General features: G+C 32.2%; 2 pseudogenes; one reads left to right on the forward strand and one right to left on the reverse strand.

Annotated features, from left to right (window-relative positions):
• The first annotated feature begins 723 nt into the window (after positions 1–723).
• LOC118601794 lies at positions 724–842 on the forward strand (annotated as a pseudogene).
• A 4,233-nt stretch (positions 843–5,075) lies between these two features.
• Positions 5,076–5,427, reverse strand: LOC107514120 (annotated as a pseudogene).
• Positions 5,428–25,616: the final 20,189 nt, after the last annotated feature.

Genomic DNA, 25,616 nt, shown 5'->3' on the forward strand with positions numbered 1-25,616 from the left:
ATTATGTCATGTATGTATGGCAGAATGCCACTATTGTTCTCTGACACATATAAAGCCCATGTGGTCCCCCAGCACAGAAGTGCGCTCCCCCCAATAAAGTCAATGCCTGCCGTTTCATTCTCATGTTGGCCCCTCATGCATTATTTCAGTTGGGCGTCCCACCATCGAAACCTTCTATTCTTGATCGGCTAGGTGCTGACATTTACAAAGGCTCATTAAGTTCTGCATTTTTAGAAGAAGAAGACTAAGCAATAATTAACATTTATTAAATGCTTACTATGTGCCTGGTAATGTACCAAGTGCTTGACTTGAATTACCTCATTTAGAGCTTATAACAGTCTATGTGGTAAGGATACTGTTATTGTCCCCTTTCTGAAGAAAATAAAATTGAAAAAGAAATAATAAAGGATTTCATTTAGACTTTCTTGAAAAATTTTAGACCCATTCTACATAATTTGTAGATCTAAGAGAATTATTTCACTTTTAGTATTACTTCTATTAAACATAGCCTACTAATATAGGGACATCCTTATTGATATGTTTCTGATTCATTTTCATTTAAGCTATGAGAATTATTAATGAGTACACATTACACTCTCTTAGAGATAAATATCAACCTTTCTAAGAAAGGAAATTTTGGAGAAGAGTTTGTTTACATATATTTGTTTCTGTTGTTTCTCACTCCATCTTAAGCGAAAACTGGATTTAAATACCAATAGATTGGTCTATGGCCATGCTACCTTGAACAAGCCCGATCCCGGCTGATCTCAGAAGTTAAGCAGGGCTGGCCCTGGTTAGTACTTAGATAGGAGATCACCTAGGAAGACCAGGTGCTGTAGGCATAAAAAATTAAAAAATAAGAGATCGTAAGCTGACAAAGTCCTTGCAATCTGTGAGGTCAACCAAGGGTTGTCTTGCATAAATCAATCAATCAATCAGTCAATCAATCAATAAATAAATACCAAGACATTGATTTTACCTTTAAATTTCCCACTCCGTGGGCTTTAAGTATATTCAGTTAGAAAAATCTCCCATCTTTTCTTGTCAAGTCTTCCTTAAAACCTATATTAAAGTTTTCAAAATATAATATAACAATTTTCTAAATGTAAGAATATATTTTTATAGTTTGGTCAAAAGATACAACATATTTTAAGTTGTAGTATATTTTGAAATAAAATGCCTGAGGTTCTGATTTCTATCTAATTACTTACTAGTGACTAGGTCATTTAAATTCTTTGAGCCTTTTTTTAAAGTTGGGTAATTGGTGATAATAGTTCTTATTTTCTAAAAAAAAATGAGGCTTGGCCTAAAAATATTACTTTCAGCATTAAAGTCTATAATTTTATAATTTCATAGAGTCAACTTTAAAAAATGGACATAAATAATCCAGTTCTAGTGAAAGATAATCTGACTTTATAACATTACTCTTGCCTTATTACCCTCTCAAATTCTCTTACGTTATTTTTAGTTACTTTTAATTATCTGCGATACCAGGAAAAGGATAAGAAGTCTGGAGTTCAAATTTCAGCTCTTATACTTGTTTATGGTGAAACATGAAGACATAATATGTATGAATACAGACTTCTGTATCAATAACACATGAATAATAATGCCTATTCAGGTGATTTTGAGAGTTAAATAACATGAGCGTGAGGAAATGTAACAACAATGTAAACGTAAGGCATTATACTCCACTTGAAATAATAACTCTACTCATCAAATTATTGAAATTAAACCAAGATTTAATTTCCACTTGCCCTAGTATAGATAATATTAAAATACAAACTCTAGTCAGCAACGGCTTAGGAGCAGGGGTCTATTTTGAACCTAGATCATTTAGCTTGTAATTGTACAGGCATTGATGCTGTAATGGCCATTGGAAGGTCACCAAAACCTACAGGAATATTATGTTGTTTTTCAGACTTCTATAAAATTGATGAAGTTTAAACTTAGGTGATGGTGAAACTAATGCTCTCAAACTTGTCTGCTCCTTGCAATGAAGTGAACATATTTAGATTTGTCTTAGAATTGAATGAAGATTCTCCTCTTTAGGAGTTATGTATAGAAAGTTTTAAAGTGTGTGATAAACCAATACTTATGTATGTTTTTCTCCCCGCCATTTACCACTAAGGGCCCAGAAAAGGCTAATTCTAAAGAGGATATCCTCTTTTCCCAATTCATATTTCTATGATGTTCTTTTTGCAAGACCATGATTATGTATTATGATTAAAACTGCAAACTACTTTTTTAAAGAATCCAAAAGGTTAAAGGGGTGGAGAAAGGCATACAAACTGTGAAAGGTATGAGATGAATTCAAATTTCTTTTGTCCTAAAAAGGAAGGGTCCTAGATGATGTGAATAGTTTAAACAAAGAGGAGGTAAAAAATAGAAATCGTGATATGTTTGGAAAATGGAAATTTAAGTGCAGTATGAATAGTGTGCAAGTGCCGTGAATTTAAACACTTTTCCCAGTGTGAAATTTCCTTGTTAAGTGATTCCCTACTGTGACTTGTTCCTTTTACCTTTCTTGCTGCTTATTTAATAAGGAAGTCTTGAAAGAGTGTGTGACATCTTTCTAAAACGAATGGCTATAAATGCAAAAGCATCTTGTCTGGGTTTTTAGAGTGTTTGTTTTAGAATTATTACTAATTCTTGTAACTTTCTGGCATCAGCAAGCATATATACTAACTCTGCAGCAGACAATCTGCAGTTTTACTTTCACACTTTTTTTTTGTTCATTTACCTTCTGAAGCAGTCTTGCTTTGACATGGCCATGAAAGATCTCAGCTCCCAGGACAATGACAACTTGGAGGAAACTCACAAGGCTACTGGCTTGTGGGGTAAAGATGTGAAGCAATAATTTTTTAAACTACTATGATTTATTCTAGGTAGGACTCCAGCAACCAAAGCTGAAAGGTTAAATGATGGGAGGGGAGCCAGGACTAATAAAGAAGAAAACAATAGAACAATATCTGACCCAGGGAGATAGCTAAAATTTATTTTAGTCATTCTTTTCTGTATTTTTCTCTTTGTAAAACACATTCTCATAAACGATATCTCTATATATACCCACTCTTTGCTCACATATAATCATGTCTGTATGTTCGTGTATGTATGTACAAGTGTGTGTAATATAAAAGTCTTTAATTATGAAGAATTGATTTTCTAAGTTCAAGGATAAATCATTTTATATACAAAGAAATATAGCAATGTTTTTCTATTTTCTTAATCCCAAACACATGGGAAAACACTCAGAACATGGATATAAACCTTCCTTCTCTTAATTCTCTGTATTTATGTAACAATAAAAATTAGTCTTTTATCTGCCTTTTTGATGAATGTCTTTGGCCCTATTTAGTAAGCAAGAATCAATACCCATTTCCAGAGGTATTTATTTAAAGATTCGAATAGAAGCAATTGAAAAAGGCACAGAAAACACCTTTTATCCACTTTATTCACCAATTGCCCACAGCCTCACAGTGAAAATCTATCTTTATTTTCCTTTAAAATTAACCTGCATATTAATTCTCCTCTGAATTCCAGCCCTTACATTCTCATTTGCATCATTCCATTAAGATTTATGCAACCACTCTAGTTACACTGAATCTTTCACAGGCTCATGAAGTATTGACACACTCATTTAGAGAACAGAGGAACTTGGAACCCAGAGGCTTGTGATTTAGCCTTAGGGTCATCTAAGTTCCTTTGGTATTTTATTTTGTGGTCCTCAATATTATGTGGGACACACACACACACACACACACACACACACACCACTTAATTATTTTTTTTAAAAAAAACATTTGTTTTCTTTTAGGACACCCTGGTAAAGAAGAACCCACTCTCCTCTTAGATCTCTGCCACTGTGAAATATATGATACTTAACAGAAAAGTTAAATATATGTATAGACAATAGTTATTGTGATTTTACTAATCTAAATCAATTTAAAGAGAATATTCTCATGGCCTCAGAATCTTCAGGTCAGAATAAGTCCTTCCCAGGATCCTAGGAATTCTGGTTATTCCAGGAGCAAGGATGGGGGTGAAAAACTAAGAGTTTTCATCTTAATTTGATCTCCTAATAAATGTCAGGTATTACTTAAAGCTATATAATATATAGCATTTCATTTAATTTTTGCAATAGCCATAGATAAACATTATTATCCCTATCTTTCAGATGCAACAATACAGATCAAGTTAATAAGATGAAAATCACAGAACCAAATGTAGCCAGGGCCAGTGGCATATCTGGGTTTTGTGGCCTTTCATTTTTTGTGGTCTGAACACAGAGAAAAATGTGATAGGTTAGTATCCTCATGTAACCTTTTCATGTGATCACTTGCCTTCTATTTGAATATACCCTTTCTACATTTTAGAAATATTTATCAATTAGTAAATTTATTAATCAAAATAAATGATGCCAAAGGGAATTAGGCATCATTCTTGATCTCAAAATATTTAAAATTCAAAGTATAATTACTTGAAAAGTTGACTAATGGTATCAAAACAATAATTCAAAACATTTAAAAATGCCGAAAGAACTTAACCTTATCATTAATTAGCAAATTACACAGCCAGTCAACATTACAAGAATTCAATAGCAAAACCAAAGACGGAGTTAATATTTAATATTTCCCTTATCTTTATGGTAATTCAACTTATTCATCTAATAAATATTTTTGAGCACTCACTACTTTCTAGTCACATAATAGGCAATTTGGAAACAACTATTCATACAAGAAAGAGTCTTCTTACAAGAAATTTATAGTCTATAAATTTATCTCTGTGATTTTACAACATAATATGAAAACTACTATAATTTCACTAAATAACCAGTCTAATCATGGAAAAATTTAAGAACAAATAGCTATTAATATTTGCATATGAATCCAGATTCAATCATCAGTTAAAACCCTTACTTTGTATCAGATAGCTTGCCTTTCACTAAATATTCCTGCATTATCATATTTCAGTGTCTTTGCTCATGCTACTTATTAAGTATGAAATGCTCTTCTTTCATTTTTTTTTAAATGTAATTTCCGCTTTATTTTTTTACAGAGAATAGCTCTTCAGAGTTAGTTCCTTAACATGGGTATTGGTGGAGGTCATGGAGCAGCTCCTGCAGGTCTAAATCAGAGTAGGGGTTTCGGTCCTTCTGGGTCTCACCAGAGCGATTCCTGACCTCGCTGTGAACGGCACCACTCACACAGTAACATAGTTTCACATACAGCTTGGGAAGTACACACCCGTCAAGACACTTGCTTCGGAAATGTCCTTCACAGCTGCGTTCTCTACTCTGTTTCGGATGGCGAACTTCTTAACGGCCTTGTCCTCGGGCACGCATCAGGCGCAGCTGGTGCAGCGAATAGGCTGTACACAGCCCCAGCCCTTTTTGGCACAATCATTGTTCCTTCTTTTTTTGATCATCTTGAAAGTGAGGAGCCAAAAGAGGTTCTTTCATTTTTAATAGTCAAAATCCTACCTATTTTAAGACAAACACTGTCAAATCTCATATAAATGTAAATTGTTATAATTACTCTAGAAAGCTATTGGTTAATATACCATTCAGGATCCTAAAGAATATATATAAATTTTGATCAGCTTTTAGGAATGGTAAAGAAATAGAAATGGGTAAAAGATACAAGTCATCAAGTTATGTACAACAGTAAAAAATAAGTTCTCATAGCTTGAAAATTAATCATGTTACTTTTTAATACTACTTTATGCACATATATTTTGAATTAAGTCATTTTATTTTAAGCCACAGGGGAGGAAATAAAGACAGAAAGAGAAATAATTTTAGTGATATCCATGTAACCCAACACTTAGTCCACCCTCAGTAAGTTTATGTCCCAAAAGAAATATTATTTTGGAAAAAATTTTCTCTCGCCCTCCCTGAGCCAGTTGGTAGGATCATCTTGCTTGGTGAATGTGGCTCTATGAGCATTTAAAACTTAAGCCAAGTAATTCATCTGATACTGGGTTAAAGAAACCATGCTCAGGAGTAAATTTGACCCTATGTGATTTTTGTCTTACTTTCTAAATTGTTGGCTTTACAAATTAAACACCACATATGATGCAACATCATAGCACATAAACATGATGAAATAAAAATGCAGCCATTAAAGTAATATCAGTGTAGAAAAAGAATGAACAAAAAACTTTTTAAGCATTTATATATTATTAAGAAAAAAATTCTATATATAATTTTACAGCAAATTTACAAGATAAAATATTTATTTGACTACACAAAAATAAAATTGTTACATTAAATAACAATAAAATATACAGGTATGCAAGTAATTGTGGAAATATTTTAAATATAAAATTAAATGATTATTACTCTTAAAATAGAGTTTGACACATTAATAAGAAAAATCATACACACTGTTTAAAAAATGTGTAAAGTACAGGAACAGTCCATTTACAAAAATACACTCATACACAAATAATCAGAAAAAATATAGAAAAAATTAATCATTAATACTAATAATATAATATTTTTAAATGAGAAAAGTAATTTTTAAAAATGATATTACAGTATTTGTGAAGGTATGGCATAAGGATCATGAGTAATCCTATTGGTAGAAGTGTAATTTTTCACATCAATTTCTCCAGGACTAAGAAAGCTTTAAAATGCACATAGTCATTGACCTAATAATTGTATTATTATAAGAATTTGTTGTGAGGAAACAACATAGATATGCATATAGGTTTTGCTATTTGCAGTTCTATTGCACTGCTGTAATATCAAAAAACTGAGGGGAGGAGAAAACCCTAATGTTCAAGAATAGCAACTTGCTTGAGTAAATGATTGAGCCAAGAATGAACTTTAAGTTGGAAAATAATATCTAATATTATTAAAAGGTTAAATAAAAAGAAAAGATTGTCATAAAATATTTATTTACATTAAATAGTTATTTAATGACTACCTAGTATATACTTCGCACTCTCTTAGAATTTTCCTATCCTCACAAGATTTTACATTTCTGGCAGGAGACAGGCAATAAATGGTAAATAGGTAGATAGAGAATAGATAGATGAATGGATAGAGAGATGATAGACAGATGATAGATGATAGATAGATAGAGCTAAGTGATGATATCTGAAAATAAAAGCAGAATAAGAAAAATTAGAGTGGAGATGCAGGCATTGGGAAAGCTTTTTTTTTTTTTTTTTTTTTTTTTTTTTTTTTTTTTTTAACTGAAGAGTAATGCAAAAACTTAGTGTGCTCCAGGAACAGCAAGAGTATGCAAAGAGGGCAAGATGAGAGTGGAGATCCTGTTGGGCCATCTAGGTCTTGGTAACTTTGAATTTTACTCTGAAGGCAAATGGAAAATTTTGAGAATAGTGTAATGATTAGATTTGCTTTTAAAAGGATCTGGTTTTTAGCTTAAAAGAATTTTAATTCACTATACAGTCTGCAAAGGAAAATTAGATTAAAAGTCGTTGACAAAAGAGGAAACCAGAAAACCAAGAGGGACACAGAGATGCTTTATCCTTCCTTTCTTTCCTCAGATATTTACTGAACACCTAATTTTCATAAGACACTAAAATTGTAGCAGTGAACAAAAGATTAAAACTTAGAGTTTACATTCTAGTTAAAGGAGATCAACAGTAGTAGAAAGTAAAGAAGTATAACACAGTTTTTAGACAATGATAAATCCTGTAAAGTAAAATAAAGCAGGAAAAACAGATGGACAATGTTAGAACATAATTTAAAATTGTGTGTCAGGGCCAGCCTCATTGCTAAGTTGGCATTTGAATGAAAGCCTAAATGAGATGAGGTGGTACACCACCCAGACATCTGGGGAGGAGCAGCCAGGTAGATGAACACAGTGGTTGCTAATACTATTGATGAGAAAGTGACTGGTATCTTAAGTAGCAATGAAGAAGCCAATGTCCATTGAGCAGATGGCAAAAGAGAAAGAATAGAAAGTGACAGACATGAAAAGTAAATTGAGAGCATAGTAAACTTAATAGACCACTCATTACTTCTTTGGCTTTTTCTCTGAAAGAGAAAAAAAATATTGGAGAGATTTGAGCGGGAGTGACAATGATCTAGTTTACATTTTAAAAGGAACACCCCTATTGCCTTCTTGAGAATAGATTATGGGGAACAACAGCAGAATCAGGTAGACCAGTTCAGAAGTTACTACCTAATTGAAAGAAGTTTATACTTGGAACAGGTGACAACAGTCATGAGATTTGGGTAATTTTTGATGATCAGACAAGTAAGATATTTGACAGTTTGTATATGGAGTGTGAGAGAAAAAGAGAAGTCAACTATAATTTAGGCTTTTTGTTTGATTAATTGGAAAAATAACTCAAGTTTTTAGTCTGTTGGAAAAATGGGGCGTTATTTGCTGCGATCGAGAAAACTGAAGAGAGAGTAGTTTTAGGCCTGAGGGTGAGGGCAGGAAATCACAAATATGGTTTTAAGTCTAAAATGCTAACTGGACAGCAGAGTAGGGACATATAGTTTTGGAGTTCAGATGAGAGGTCCAGATTGCAGATAAAAAATTAGTTTTTTGTAAAGTATAGATACTTAAAACAGATAATTAAAGCCAAAGAAGTGGGTGTAGATAAAGAAAAGAGGAGGACTAAAGATTGAGAGTGCAGGCATATTCAAGGCTAAGAGAGAGGTCAAGGATAAAATGGGAAGGGGAAAGGAGGCTATGAGAAGGTATGTCCAACTAGGGAAAAGGAAATCTAGGAGAACGTTGTATCATAGAAGCCAAGAGAAGAAAGTTTCGGGGAAAGTAAGTGATCCATTGTGTACAATGCCATAGTTAGGGCACACAAGATGAGAATGGAGACAAAACCGTAGAATATAGATAGCATGAAGGTCACTGGTGAACTTGAGAAGAATAGTTGAGATGGAATGATGGAGGCAAAAGCCTTTAGGGTAGATTTCAGAGGGAATGGGGACATTCTAGGAAATAACTGACCTATACTCTTCAACAATGTCAAGATCATGAAAGACAGACTTGGATTAAAGTAGATGAATGTGATATGATAAGTAAATGCAAAAGGTGGCATTGTACCAGAAATTTTTTTTTCTTTTGTTCTAACGAACATTGGTGAAACAATTGGTGAAATTCATACAAGGTATTTAACTCATAATAATTTTGTCAATATAATCTTTATAATTTAAAATTTCACAGTGTGGTATGAAAAAGATATTTGTTTTTTAAAAATATACTCTGAAGTCATTTTCTAAAGAGCATCATATCAGCAACTTAAATAGTTCAGAGAGAGGGAAAATGCAAGTTAATGTAGTAAAACTATATTTGAGGAATCTGAATAATGGGTGTGTGAGCATTGTTTTATTTTAAAACTTTTTTGTAAACCTGAAATTACTTCAAAATAAAAATAAAATAAACAAGTAAAATGCCAAAAAGTAAAAGGGGAAAAGAGAGAGGAAGAGGAGGAGATAACAAGAGAATCAGAAGACTAACTTGGGTCCCATCTCCTTATCTCTTTTGTAACTTTCTAATGAGTTCATTTTCTATTATATTTAAGCATTCTCTTACAGGTATTTATTTCTTTTCTTGCAGCTAAGTTAGTGGATCTCTCTTTCTTTTTTAGAAAAGTTTTCCACTTCTGATTTTAAAAAGTCCAAAATCTCCTTGATTTTCTGAGCAAGTGTAATTCCTAAACCTTCTAAGTTTGTTTTCTTAATCTTTAGTTAATCTGTAAACTCTTGATCTTTCAGTTAACAATAAAATTATTGAATTTTTCTCTTTTTCAATTTAAGAAGATTGCATGTTCTCTATATAATTAGGTCCTTGATTGCTTTGAATTTTTTCATTAATAAATTCCCTCATTTTTCTGTTAGTGAAGACTTTCTCAGTGTTTCTGAAATTAAAATAGTCATAGCCCATGAAATGAACAAATCTAGAGCCAACTTGATAGCACACTTTTGGGGAGATGATTTTTGATTCTGTAGGTAAACTCTTGAATCTAAGAGCTTATAATTACCACAGCTGCCCCCTAAGTTCTGAAAATATAGATATAATGTTGATGGAAACCAGAGGTTTGTAATGAGAAAAAAAGATGAGAAGAAATTGGAGAGGTCTCTAAAGGAGGCTGAGTATCCTTCTAAAAGATTAGGATTAGTCTATTAATTGATAGTAAGGCAATGTCTGTTTCCCAGCTGGAGACTGGTATCAAATCTGAGTCATAGAAAGATAATTCTGGTGACAATATGAAGAATGAATTGTAGGAAAAATTTTAGGACAGAGAAACCCAGTCCAGTGGTATTTTGTTGCAGATAATAATGAAGTGTAGTTCATATGAGAAGATATGGAACCTTGTGTGGGGACAGAAGTGAGTGACCTTGATCCTTGTGACTAGACAACACATGATTATCCTTCACAATAGAACAAAAACTAAGCTCCATTTCATCAATTTGCTCATGTCTTTCTCTTGCTGCATATATTAGCCTTGCCTACATATTTATTCCTGACAATGTGTTTACATGCACATGCAGATGCCCCAATCCTGTCTCATTTACAGGTGATGTCTCATCTTGTCAACCCTGTCATTGGGAAACATTCTGCGGGACTTTGTTCCATAGCATGAAACCTTTCTGTAAAATGGAGCTGGCAATGGATATCTGAAAGGTTTTTGATAATATTAAATGAGATGATTCTTAAAATGGTCATAATCATATACAACACATAAAAGCCACTTAGTAAATATTAGCCAGAAGTAGTATAGTAAGGTCAATAATTGCGTTTATATTAACACCACCTGTTAATATTCTTTACAGGATTCTTAATTATCACATATGCCTCACATATATTTATGAAATAAAATTCTATCTGATATCTCATGCTTAACAATAGAAAATTTACTTTAAAAATAATGGTCAAATAATTTTATAAAGACTGTCTCTCTTTAGTGAGCATATGGATAGTTTAAAACATTAACAAAGAAGCATACTTTTGGACTTAATCGAGTAAAATCAGGAAAAAAAAATAAAGTGTGAGATAATTAAAAAATACTACAGTTGGTAGGATTCCAACTGTTTGCTACTAATATAGTTAACCATATATTGATACTGACACTGCTTTGTAATTGTCATATTCTATTAGTTAAAAGCAAGTTGCACATTTTTCCTAAACTCAGACTCAAGAGTAAGGGAGTCATGTAAAGGTACAGACACTAACAGACAGAAATTGCAGGTGCTATACTAGAATTTTGCCTTTCACAGTAGATAATCTCTAAAAATAAAGAATCAAAAAGTAACAATATGTGTGCCCGTGAATGTGTTTTAGCATGGAAGTGAAATTGAAAGAATAAAATAAAATAAAATAAAATAAAATATATGAAAGTGATTGCCACTTTGAATAGTACATGAAGTACTTTTTAATTATTTAGCTCTTTAAACTATGTGCATTTGTATGCTGTTTTATTTTAACTGGATTTTATTTTCAGCAATTAATTGTAAAGTGGTTCTTGTATAGAAAATGCTTAAACTTTTCTCAAATAATAAAAAGTAATGGAAGCAGAAAATGTGGGCCAAAAAGCAATTCCTGAGAAAAGATCTGGGAGTTTTTGTTGACTACAAACTCAAAATAAGTCAATAATGAGATATTGTTGCTATAAAAAAAATCAAATACAATCTCAGTCTTCCATTCATTGAAACATGATGAATAGACAGGAAAAATAATTGTCCTACAGTATTTTACATTAAAAATTCCGTATTTGACATTGTGTTCATTTCTAGGCCCCTAATTTATTTCTATTTTTCTATTGTTATAACATCAATGGTTTATTTTTATTGCAGAATCAATATATGGTCTCTATGGAAAACTTTAGAAAATAGAAGAAAAGGAAAAATCTACAATATCAATACTTGAAAATAGATATCATAAACATTTGGTGTTGACACTTTTAGCTTTTTTTCTATATGTGTGCATATTATGTACATGTCATACTTTAAATGTAGTTTGAATGCTGTTTCTTTAACTTAGTAGTATATTATAGAATACTTTTTTCCAGCCAAAATGAAGAATCAAGGACCAAATAAACTCTCATTTCCAAAACAACTAAAACTCATACAATATACATAAAACAATAGTTCTCAGGATTTCGTCATCAGGCAGAAAGGGACAGTGACCCATGAGGAAAAAGAAACAAATGATACAAGCCCTATGATTGCCTACCTTCCTGGGTGGAGAAAAGTTCAAAGACACAGAACAGGGAAGCTACAGTTTGTAGGGCAGTATTCTAGAGAAGAGTTCTGGAGGAAATAGCTGTATAAAAGGGGAATACCAGTGATTGCCCAGAGGGACTATTGATTAGTGTACGTCTGTGAGAAAGCTATCTAGGGCCAAGGAAAGAACAACTATGCCAATAAATTCTACAACTTGAATGAAATGGACAAATTTCTTTAAAGACACCAATGAACAAAAATTATTGTATAAAAATAGATGCCTAATCAATAAGTCTTAGATACGTTATTTTGTTGTTGTTGTTAAAAACCTCATGGGCAACATAAAGCTCTAGGCTCAAATGTCTTTATTAATGAATGTCACCAAACATTTAAGAAAGAAATAACACATAGTTTACAAAAATTCTTCTATTGCTTAAAAAACAGTGAAAATTTAATATATGCCAACTCATTTTAAGTTAGCATTGCCCTCATAAAAAATAAAAACCATAGACAAATGTCACCCATGAACACAGAGATAAAAATGCCTTGCAAACTTTTAGCAAACATGTCTAAAAATATTAAAAGGATAACACAGCTCAATGAAAGGAATTAACTTAAGAATGCAAACGTGGTTTAACATTCAAAAATAAATTGTGACTCATCATATTAACACATTTTTAACAAAAAAGTAAAAAAATCCATATGATAATCTCAAGATATAGGGAAAAATACATTATCCCTATAGAAATTTTACTAGATAGACGTTTCATTAGATAGTAGTTCTCAGAAAACTAGAACTAGAAGAGAATTCCTTAAACTAATAAAACGTATCCATAAAAAAATTCACAGCTAAGATCATAATGATAAGACTATATATTCTCCCTCGAAAACCAGAAACAAGACAAGAATTTTTACTTCTACCATTTCTATTTCATAGTATTCTGGTGGTTCTAGCTGCTGCAATAAGGCCCCCTTAAAAGCAAAGACATCCAGATTGAAAGGAAGAGGTAAATGTTTTTAATGGAAGTCTTACTTAATTTACAAAAAAATAAATAAATATACCTACTATAACTAATGAATGAGTTCATCCAGGTTGCATAAATAAGATTGTTATATTAAAATTAATTGCATTTCTATGTACTGGTAACAAATATTAGGAAATTAAAATCAAAAAAGAAAAATATGCCCATACACGTGTATTCTAATTAAGGAGACCTAAACTCATGAATCAGATGACCGAATATTGTTAAGATATCGGTTTTCCCCAAATTAGTAAACAGAGTTAATGCAAACTCAATCAGAATCCCAGAAGGTATTTTTTTTTTTATTTTTAGAAATTGGCAAACTCATTCTCAAATTCGTATGGAAATTCAAAGGACCCAGAATAGCTAAAGCAACTCTGAAAAAAAATAATAAAGTTTGAGGACTTTTACTGCCTCACTTTAAGACATTATGAGTTTATGGTAATTGAGTCAGGGTCAGGATCGAGTGAGGCAAAAAAAGCTGCCTCTGGTGCAAAATTTAAAGAATTTACTCTCAGCATCATACAAGTTCAGGGCTGACACTCACGCAAATCTGGGAGTGATGCTTCCTTAAATTCCATGCCTTAAATTTAGCCTCTTTGCTTGCTTTATATCCCAGTCTTGGTCCTAATCAAGACAATGTGGTATTGACATCAAGATCAACAAATAGCTAAAGGCAGTGTAGTTGATGCAATGAAATGTACAAATAAATTAAGATAACAAAAGACAGAGTCCAGAAATAACCCCACATATATGTGGTCAACAGAGATGAAAGGCAACTTAATGTACAATAGATATTTCTTCAAAGACAATATATAAATAGTCAATAAACACATGAAGAGATAGTCAACATTATTAACCATCAGAGAAATGCAAATCAGAATGAGATATTACTTTACACCCACTAGGATAACTAATCAAAGAGATGAATAGCAAGTGTTGGCAAGGATGTGAAGAATTGGAACCCTCAGATATTGCCGATAGAAATGTAATGGGTACAGACAGTGAGGAAAATAATTAGGCAGTTCCACAATAAATCGAAAATAGAAATATTTAGAACGAACAAATCTATAGAGATGGAAAGTAGACAGAAAATGATTGCCCATGGTTGGGATCAAGAGCATTCATGATAAAACTGTTTAACAGAAGTCAAAATTTCACAGCCACTTTGAAAAAAAAATTGCCGATTTTATTTGGAGTGGAAAATACAATTCCATTTCTAGATATTATTCAATGTTGTATAATAAAAAATTTGGCTGACCTCTGTCCTAGTTTCAAGAAAAGAACATTGAAATCCTCAAAATTCCCTGGTAATACAAGTGTCTTTGTTATTCACGATGCATCCCTAGCCATACATCTGCTGAGGTTATGCTAATAAGGTGATTTTGACTCATTATGGGTCCCTAGAAGGTTTCAGGATGGCGATTAACAGTGCTAGAAAGACCAATCGTGTGATTAGAGCATTGGAGTTTTTAAAGCCGTGAGATATCAATCCAAACTCCCTTACCAGTAGAGAGAGGAGGCAGGTTGAAGAGTGGGTTTAATCACGTAGCTAATGATTCAATCAGTCATGGCCATATAATAAAACCCTACTAAAAACTCTGGACACTTTAAGCTCTGGTTAATTTCCATGGTTAATAAAATACATCTATATACTGGAAGGATGATGTATCCTGAGAAAATAGAAAGTTTATGAATATAATTTTTTGGATCCTTTCGTACCTATCCCGGTCTGTCTCTTCTTTTAGTTGGTTTTGATTTGTGTCTTTTTTGCTGTAATCAAACTGTAATTATAAGTATAGCACTTTCCCGAGTTCTGTGAAGCATTCTAAGGAATTACCCTGCAAAAGTAGAATTTGTAGTCAGTTGGTCAAAGTGTGTGTGGCCTAGAAATCCCCAATTTGCTTTTGGTATCTAAAGTGAGGGCAGTCTTACAGAAGACCGTATCCTTAACCTGTGAATTTAGATCTGAGTCTGAGTAGTTAGTGTCAAAATTGCACTGTACTGAATGAAATTTAACTTTACACAAATATTCACAGCAGCTGTATATAAAATGTCCAAAAACTAGAAACAACCCAAATATCTATCTATAACGAAATAATAAATAAATAGTAATATATCCATTCAATGCAATGTTACCAATTAGAAAAAATAAATTAATTACTGAAACATGGGAAAAATTAACAAACCTCCAAGTAATTATACTAAATAAAATAAGCTAGGTACAAAAAATTAATATTGTATGGTTCCATTGGTATAAATCTAAATGACAGAAAATGATCATTTGTTGCCAAGAACTAGGAAAAGAGAAAAGATATTTGCTTATAGAGAGGACTGAGGGAAATTTTTGGAGTGATGGACATATTTTATATCAAGACTGTAGTGGTGGTTATAAAACTTTATACAGTATCTTGGCTCCAATGTCACACAATATATAATAATTAACTCTAGTTAAATTGTAAATGTAGCTCTAAATGACAATATTCAGTTTCTTTATTTCCTTGGAAGTTATGTGGATATATATATACATTGGGTGAAAATTTATCAAACTTACCCTTATGTAATGTCCAATTTTTGGAATGTGTATATATATATATTACTCCATTAAAATATGTCTTTAAAATGTTATTGTTTGTAATTCAGTAGAGTTTTAAAGTTTTCTTTTTATAGTTCTTATATATTTCTTAAGTTTATTCCTAACCATTTATTTTATAGTTTTTGCTGATGCTTTAATAGAATGTTTTTTATTATATTTTTCTTATATTTAGCAGGTAAAAACCTACTGGATTTAAAAAATAATCATTTTGTTTCCTGAATTATCTGTTTCTAAACTTTCCACTAGATATTTTAGGGTTTCTATGTAGACTATCAAATTAATATTAAATAATGATAATTTTGTTGTATTTTCCAGTGTTTATTGTTCTTGCCTTCCTTTTCTTGTCAACTATACCATCTCAACATTTTAGAAATATGACAAATGATAATGGTAAGAAATCATACATTCTTATTATTCTTATGTGAATGAGAATTCTTTCAATATTTTCTGAAATATGATGCTGGCTAATTAAAAATGTATATTTGTCAGGTTAAGATATTCTCTTTTTTACCTATTTTACTGAGATTGTGTAATTAGAAATATATATTGAATTTTACCCAATGTTTTGCATTGCGTATTGCAAAATCTTTTAATTTTTTTCTTTTGATGAAATACCGTTATGTTATTTAACCGAGTTTTCAGTTATTCTTGCATTCCTAAATAAATTTTGTTTGCTATTATTATGTCAATATTCTGTAAAATTAAAGTTTACAGTTTATTATTTAGTATTTAAGCATCTTTATTTTGTAGTTTGCTTTTTCTGTGATTTCTTAGTTAGGTTAAGGATGCAGGAAAATTTTTTTGTCATAAAAATAAGTAAGTTTTTTATTTTGTTCTCAATGTACTAGTAACCTGGGTGACAAAGTTGAATAAATGCAGGAGCAGATGAAAAATCAGAGAATCAGAAGAGATCTTCCACACAGAACCAAAAGAAAAAAATAAAATATAGAGATAAACCAAGTCTTATTCATATTAATCTTACAAATGTAAAATGCTTTAAATAGAATTTATTTGGCTCCCTATAGAGCACATTCTGGGTCTTACTAGGCAATATTAATGTGAAATAGTACAATGTAAAATAGATAAGACATGCAAATCCTAAAAAGTATTTTAGAGAAATTATAGCTGATTATGAACACACTTGTAATCTAGAGACTGATAGAACTTATTTCTTTACTTTCTCTTTGTGTTGACTTTCTGTCCATTCAGTATTGTCTTGGAGAGGAAAACAGAAGTTCTTGCTTACTTGGTCTCCCTCTCTCCTTCCTTTTCTACCTACTTTGCTTTCAGCTTTCAGGGTTTATCTTGCTGTAGTCCCTAATGTTTCACTCTGTAGAATCTCTTAAAGCTAGTGCCTGAGGCCCATGGCAATTGGATTCTCAGTCAATTCTAAGAGGGCTCCATTCTTCAGTGTTGAGCACATATAAAATAGATCTTAATTTAACTTTTCTAAAATTAATCGTCTTTCATGGCATAACCTTGTTGTGTTATTATGCAAAAGAGATTTCCTTTTAACCAAAGATAAAGATGGACAAATGGAAAGGCTGCCTCTTCCTGCTACAATAGCATTTTAATTCCTTGCCTTACTTCAGTTAAACTTTTTGAACTCCCATTTCTAAAGGCTTGCAAGTTCAAATTCTTTTACACACAATGCCAATGAGATAAAGCCATTAAATACGACAACAAAGGCTTTTTTTTTTTTTTCCTAGGCAAGGGAAACCTTGGTCGACCTCTCAGATCATAAGGACCTTGTCAGTTTACAAGCCGATATTTTTTATTTGTTATGTCTACAGCACCTGGTCTTACTAGGTCTCCCATCCAAGTACTAACCAGACCCAACCCTGCTTAGCTTCCAAGATCAGAAAGCACATGGCTTGTTCAGGGTGGCATGGCTGTAGACAAAGGAAGATTTTTAAAAAGAAGATGATATTGATACTCATACATTTAGTCAGAACTCACCTTAAAGTTGCTATGTTATCCACAACTTTAAGAGTAATGTAAAAAGTACTATTATTATTTTCACCTATCCCCATGACAGTTGATAAATATAAGCATAAAATGAAAGAGAAGGAATATAAGCCACAGCAATAAAATGTTTTATCAGCTTCTTTATATAATGCAATAATTGGGAGATCTATCGTATTCTGCAGATTTGAGAATAGTGTTAATGAGTAGCATTGCTAATCAGAATATACATTAAAACTCAACAGAATTTTTCTTTCCTCTTCCACCTTCTCCAGTGCCTTCCCCAACCAAATTTCTTATTTAATTTAGAGTTTAAAAGCTATAATTTTGTTATTTGCTCTATGAAATATTTTCCTTCAATGGCCAAGAAAAAAAATCACAAACTAAATATTTTGTACATAGAAATAGTTTGAGGGCAATACCACATACTACTAAGAAACTCTCTCTTGGAATCATCACTCTGGTAGTGGGAGAAACATAAAAATAAATATTGCTATAATTTATCTTTAAGTCCCTGGCATTGCATACTTCTTATGCAGGAGCACTTCCCAATTTAGCCAATACTTAAAACAAGTAAAATTGAATATTAAAAACTGGTCAAGAAGTTTGATAGCCTCTCGCTTCATAGCTTTTTTGTTTTTGTTTTTGATTTTGTTTTTTTTGTTTTTGTTCTTTTTTCTGTGAGTGCCATTGGCTTAATAATGTGTATTTACATGAAGGTGTAAAAGAATCAAATTCAGACCCATTTTGTGGAAAGACTAGCAGTACAATAAAATTTACTGGCTATCTTTCAAAGTTTTGGTATGAGTCATTCTTGAAAAAATATTTCAATTTATTTTTCAAGTTTCTAAAATACAAAAGAGAAAACTTACTCTGTCTTCAAAAATAAAAATCAAAAAAGTAGTTTAATAGGCACAGTACTTGTCATTTGACAAAAAAAAAAAAAAAATCCCTCAGATTTTTACCACAGTCAAGATAGAAAGATCAATTCAGCCTTTTAAAGAAGTAGTGACTTAGAAAACCAATAACGTCAAGACAAGTCCTGCTGTTTAAGCTACTTAGATTTTACAAGGTGCTTTTGGGTATACTTAAAATTGATTGGCCTATAAATTGAAAAAATAATCCCTTTTTATATTTCAACAAAAGGAGATATTTTTGTGAGCTCTAGAAGGCTCTATCCTGGACAGAGAAAGGAGGAAATTGTATTTTAGTTCTATTTCTTCATCTCCTTTCTACTCCCAGTTTTGGTTCTTTCTTATTTCCTTCTTTACCTAGGAAAAGATAAGTGGGTTAATCAGTACTAGTTCTAATTTTCAAGAGACTTATAATGCAAGGTCCCCTTTTCACTGTAGTGTTTTATACAGTTTTTCTACACGTGGGCAGTTCCATTTTACAGAAGAGCATATGAAATATTTCTTCTACTGCAGTTAAATATTCTAACCTCCAGGATAAATTAGTGATTATAGGACCGAAATCAGGAATTAATTCTGAGCTTCTGAGGCATAAACATAGTGAAAATGTATACATATCCCAAATTTGAGATCGAAACAAAATTTTAGTTAGAAAAATAGTATAATGTGGGGATTTAAAGCTCAGACTTTGAAATAGGAAGGCTTAGGTTTAAATATTTAATCTATCATTGTTAGGTAAAGTTTCTTTATCTGAGGAATACAGATAATAACACTAACATTATAGGATTATTGAGAGAAACTGATGAACTAATAAATGCGAAATTTTTAGGAGACAGTTTGGCACATAGTGTTTTGATACATTCTATTGTAAAAGCATTCTTACATCTGAGAGCATCATTGTTTCATTTGGACAGGGCGAGGTGTCAACTGCAGGAGTTGTCAGGTTCTTTCAAGGCCCATTCAGCCCTGTTTTCAACATTTAGCAATTCATTCATAGGCTGCCTTTTACACTGCACCTCAGACTTAACCTAGCTCTTAACCGGTAAAGGGTCACATTCTCTGCAGAGACGGTAAAGCTAAGATTCTACCAGATTCTGCAACCATGCGCCAGCCCCAAACCCTGCTGTCTCCAAGTCTTGGCCAGCTTTCCGGACACCTTCGGTGAAGGCACTTTTAAGGAGTCATATTTGAAAACCATTCTTACATTTCCATCATTGTAGGTCATCACCCAAATTTTGTCTCGTTATCTTCTCAGTACCCCTACGTACTCCCCCATCACTGTATTCTTATACTCTGCTCTTCACGTCCTCGACTCAATTACTCACTTCCAAGTATTTCCATTGCACTGGCTGAAAATACATGCATTCCTATCTCCCTTTTCACTACCATTTATAGATTCCTGAACTCTCATATTTATTGAGAAATATAGATTTTGGCTCACATTCCCCTCTTATACAGTATCATGGGATTTGAGTGTAAAGATTATAAGCCACTTTCTAAGGATTTCACCATCCTAAGTACTTTCAATTTTCATGTAAATGACCAATTCAATAAACTAGATTTGCTATTTCTTAAACTCTTCTTTTATCAACCTCACTATGCCTGTACATTAACTGGAAATTAGATTTTCTCATTATATTTTCCAGTGCTTTTTCTGTTAAACAAAGTAGCCTCATCCAAAAATAGTGATAGATTAACTAAACAAGATCATGTATGTTAAGCAACTAGTTCTGTATTGGGTAAGTTGAATAAAAAGTAACCACCTATACTCCAGTCTCAATTTTAATAGACAAAATTATGTAATATTGTTTTTTTCCTTCTTACGGCTTTAAAATATATGTTCAGATGACACTACTTAGAGTGTCACAAATTGTGTAGAAAATTGTAAATTTGTCAATATAAATACTGTACACTCAGAGAAAAATACCATTAATTATTTACATATATAAGGCATGTGTCTATGTTGCTTTTCCTTTGTGAAAGAAGCTTCCTTACTTTTCAAAATATCTGATTATGCAAGAAAAACATTCATATTTACCTTTAAGAACTAGATGCAACAAGAGTCATTCTTGGAGATTGAATAAGGTGTTTAGATTGTGATATGTGTATTTGTTTGTTTTAAAAGAAAAACTAATTTATAGCCTTTATTTCATGAAAAGATCATCTAGAATAACTCTGTGTTCCGAAGAGATGACAAGATGGTATTCAAAATTGAAAATCTGTACCAATAGCAATAATCTATTTTCCCAAAAAAAAATCTTTCAGTAAGAGACCACAAAGAATATTACTAGAAAGGAAAATGCCTAATTTCTACTCTTTGGTGTAATCTTAAATTTCATATAAAGAGCACAAAGATGACTCTTACTATCACCCCGAGAGTTCTCATCATTTCTTTCATGGGAAGATAAATATCAGTTGTATTCACCCTGAATTATATTATTTTTGGCTCTGTTCATTAACTAACACTGAGATACTCATTGATGTGGTATTATAGAAGAAAATGGTTAAACTAGGGAAAATATTAGCAAATTGGAAGTTCCCAACATATTGCAATATGTTTAAATACCTCACTGGAGACTTACTTAAAACTCATGCTATTACAATTTGCTTTTATGTTCTTGTTTCCTATTCATCCCCTGCTGACCAATTGACATTTCTCAGTCATTGGAAGGGCTTGCTCCTGCTCAAAGCATGAGAAGAAAACAAATAGCAATTTACTATTATTCTAGCCTTTCCTACCTATCAGAAGATACTCTTTTTTTTTTTTTTTTTTTTTTTTTTTTTTTTTTTTTAGAGAACTGGTTTCTGCTTGCTAACTTTCTATTTAAGTGCCATGTGGTCTTTGATCTCTGTATAGCAAAGCTTACATAAGGGTTTATATTCAGTAGGATAAAGAACTGAATGCTCAAAATTGACTTCTAAGGACATGATCTTAAGAATATTATTGATGTTAGATTTGCCGTATCCTCCCACCCACATTTCTTTGTCCTTCAATGATCTCTATAATCTGTTCAATATAGCACATTTATTATATGTTTATTTCAATATATTTGGTTTGTTGTATAGCTATTGAAATACTGCATGTTAATAAATCCAGTAAGTCAAATGTATAATTTTTCTTATCTAACAACAAAAGTGAAATGAGTAACTACTTTTACAATTTTAATTTTTTATTGTCATAAATTGCATGCTTTATAGTCTACTTAAGCAGTTAATACTTGTCAGGAATTATTAGAGCCTCTATCACAATAAATTCTTAACTTTTAACATATATATGAGTAGTAATAAAATATTCAGTAGAAACACACGCAATTATTTTTCTGCACAGTTCACATTTTCCTGTGGCATCTGAGAAAGTGAGGTAACCTATTTAAACTTAGCTCTTCACAGGTAATGCATGAAGAAAAATTCTATATCAGTTTCAAAAGGATGAAAAGAAGATTGAAAAAATATGTCTCCAATACTTAGAAGTAACTGAGCAAAATTTTCTTACTTTTCTCCTCCTTTAGTTCAGATTTATTTGAAAGAAAAGGAGTTGGTCAAACTAGAAATCATATAGTGAAAAACAATCATGTAAAAGATATGAGCTACTATTAATTCATCATGTTCGTTACCTCTAGTATATATGTATAATCACTGCACTGGTATTCCTATCGGATAGCAATGTTAAGACATGTCATTGTCTGATCAGTTATAGATATACATATATATTGGAGAAATAATTGCTGAAAAACTTGAGGTATTTGTTAATATAATTTACTTCGAAGTCCCTTTTTCTTTGTTGAGTTCACACAGTTATATCATTTTTAAAATTTAGTTTGAGATTAAATTCAAAGAAAGTGATGGTTATCATACTAAGGAAATCATTTAATAACATTGTTACTGGTAGTTAGTAAAGGCTTTTTTGAATTAACTAACTCTCAAAAGCATTAGAAAGTGCTGAATATAATATGAGATTTACTTACTGTCTTATAATAATAAAATCAAAACAGAAGCTAATTAGATATTGTTTATTAAAAATACCAGAAGTAAGGATATATTTTTTTAAAAAAAAATCTGTGAGATTTATATTCATAGGACTTGAATATTTTTTTAGAAAGAGAATATAAGGAAAAAGAAGATTACTTATATATATGCAAAACAAATGTGAAGAAAAAAACAAAACAGAAAAGAATCAGTTGTTCAGGTCTTTGCATCTGCATGCTACACAAAGTCTATTTCTCTGGTAGCTATTTCTCTGGACAGCAGAAGAAAGAGTTTCCTAAATAACTCAAATGAAAATAATGTAGGTTTTGGTGTTTCTGTTTTTGTTGCTTGTACTTGGTAGGCAACTATTCTCTAGATAAGATTAAGATTTATAGTAGCGCTTCTCCAAGTATGGGTCTGCAGACTGAGGTCAGTGTATAAAACCTTTTTCATTGTCAGTGTACAATGAGAAGATCGTTTAGAGATTTTGAGTAAGACTTCATGGCCATTAGGCAAGGTAATTTTTGTCTATTGAATCTGAGACTAAAAAAGAAATAAAACATATTTTGTATTCCTACTTTTACATTTTGTAGTAATTCACTTTTAATATATTTTATAAAAATATCACTCCAGAATGGATTGGAAGGAAAGAAAAAACTAGTCTTTCACATGGGTGGTTTAAGAAACACTGGTTTGTACCTTATATAGGTATCTTTAGAGTGATTCCAGGTCTTTTTTTTCTTTACATAGTTATGACTATGAAGCAGAATTTTTTCTTTTGGATGCCACAAACTTTCCTTTTCATTGGTCCAATAACATTAAATAGAAAAGCAGTGAGATTATATTTTATACTGAAGTCATACAACTGACAATGATGCTCTGTATTACCCTGTGCCGGTTTCATTTCCTGGTCACTGAAAATCAAGCTTCCTTGATCCTAAGAGTAGACTGAAGTTACACTGAATTGTAATGTGATAAACCCGAGATATAATCATCTAAAAGCATTTATTGAGCTTCTACTCAATATTTCATAATATCTCAGTCTTCTAAAAACTTGAACCCCTGTTTGAAACAAGATAAATCCACTGGAAACAATGATTAAACAGTAACATAAGTGCTAATTTCTGTGCTGCCAGCTCTAATGACAGAGGAATTCAGGGGAAGAGGAAATAGTTTCTTAATCTGCTTAACCAAGCAATACCCTCCACTTCACATGAATGTAAGTTAATATATATAAAGTCCAGTCCAATGGTTAGTACATGGTAGATACTCACCACTTTTTTTTGTTTTATTTTGTTTTTAAAAAGGAACTTGATCAGGGCAATTTTGAAAGGATTGATAGAATTCATATAGGCAAAAGGTAAGAAGAAAGAGTAAAAGAGAAAAAGAAGAAAGAAGAAAGGAAGGAAGGAAGGAAGGAAGGAAGGAAGGAAGGAAGGAAGGAAGGAAAAGAAAGAGAGAGAGAGAGAGAAACGAAGCCCTAAATCTCTCCAGAACCCCCCCATACCGCCCTCCTCAACCCCATCAGCAATCCCCCCTCCCTCCCCACCACTACATCCCTCCACAATCCGCCTCTCTCCCATCTCTCCTTCCCCACCTGCTCCTTCCCTCCCTCTCCCTCCCTCTTTCCTCGTCTCCCTCGTCCTTCCCGAATCCCTCTGAACGGATGGAGAGAGGGAGGAAGGGAGGAAAAGAAAAAAAAATTCTATGTGAAAGATTTTGTCCTTTTTAAAGATATTTCTTACTAACACTGTGAGAATTCAGAACAGAGGGGAACAGAGCTAGGCATGAAGATAAAGTTCCACACATGATATTTTATTTACTGTAATCTGTAACTTGTGATCTCTAATACTAAATTAAAAATCACTTCTACTGTATACACCAATGCAGATTTCATTATTCTCCTATCTTTGCAACAAAAACATTTAGCTTGTAACATAGAATAACATTGGGCAATGATTCTCATTCTCCTTGAATAAGAAAGGATAATGATGTGTTTTTTTTTTTTTCTCAAAAATAAAACTACTGATGTAAGTGATGACACAAGTAACCTAATCACTTGTTTCCTTCCAGTTAGTTTAACCAAAGTGGAAACTATGAAATAGAGCACAAATAGTAATCATTATTTCCTGTCTTTCTGTCTTTCCCCGGCCTTCTGCCTGTAAGTCAGCAGAGTTCTAAGGCTTTCTAAACTTTCATCTTTTTTCTTGCTTTGTAACTTAAGCTTGATTGCTCCCTCTCTGTTGTGGAAGAAAACCATATTTTTTAATCTTCAGAAAAAAAGTTATAAAAAGCCTAGTTTTATTTTAAAATGATTTAAATAATAAAAATAAATTTTCAGACTAATTTGTTTCAATTTTTCCTTTTTTTCCATTTTTTCCTCTGGTAGAGAGCCCATCTTTGTACCTGAGTTTATTTCCCATAGGTAAACCAGTCAGATTTTGGCTTCACAGAAGAGAATTTCCCTTAAAATCTGTCAGGAGTTTCTCCTACAAATAGATTTTTGCAATTAAGTTTCTCCACTTTAAGTAATAGTGATTCCAAATGGCTACCTCTAGAAAAAGCAAGAATTTCCAGTTCCAAAATGGTATGGTCAAAGAACCCTTCTCACAACTGCTCTTAGATGGGACAACTACATGCTTTGAACTTCCTGATAGATCAGATATTATGAGAAGTTGTCTGGTGTTAGGCAGGTTCCTTTGTTGCGCACCTGTCGTTGGGGCTCTTGCTGCTACAGAGGCCACCATGAGGAAAATACTAATTGTACTTTCCCTCAACAACACAATAATTGTTAACTATCAGTCTTTTGCACATCCACAACTGAATAAATAACATTTATGAAGTTCAAGTCCCAAAGTTCAGCACATGGAACTCTGAAGAACGTAAAGTAAAGTTATCAAATACATAAACACATGAACAGCAAAGGAAGTGTGAAGTGGAGATCAAAGCTCTGGCACAAATTTGATACCAATTCTTGCTATCTCGTAAAC

Source organism: Rousettus aegyptiacus, unplaced genomic scaffold, assembly GCF_014176215.1.
Source record: "Rousettus aegyptiacus isolate mRouAeg1 unplaced genomic scaffold, mRouAeg1.p scaffold_m13_p_4, whole genome shotgun sequence".
In the NCBI taxonomy this organism is placed as follows: Eukaryota; Metazoa; Chordata; class Mammalia; order Chiroptera; family Pteropodidae; genus Rousettus; species Rousettus aegyptiacus.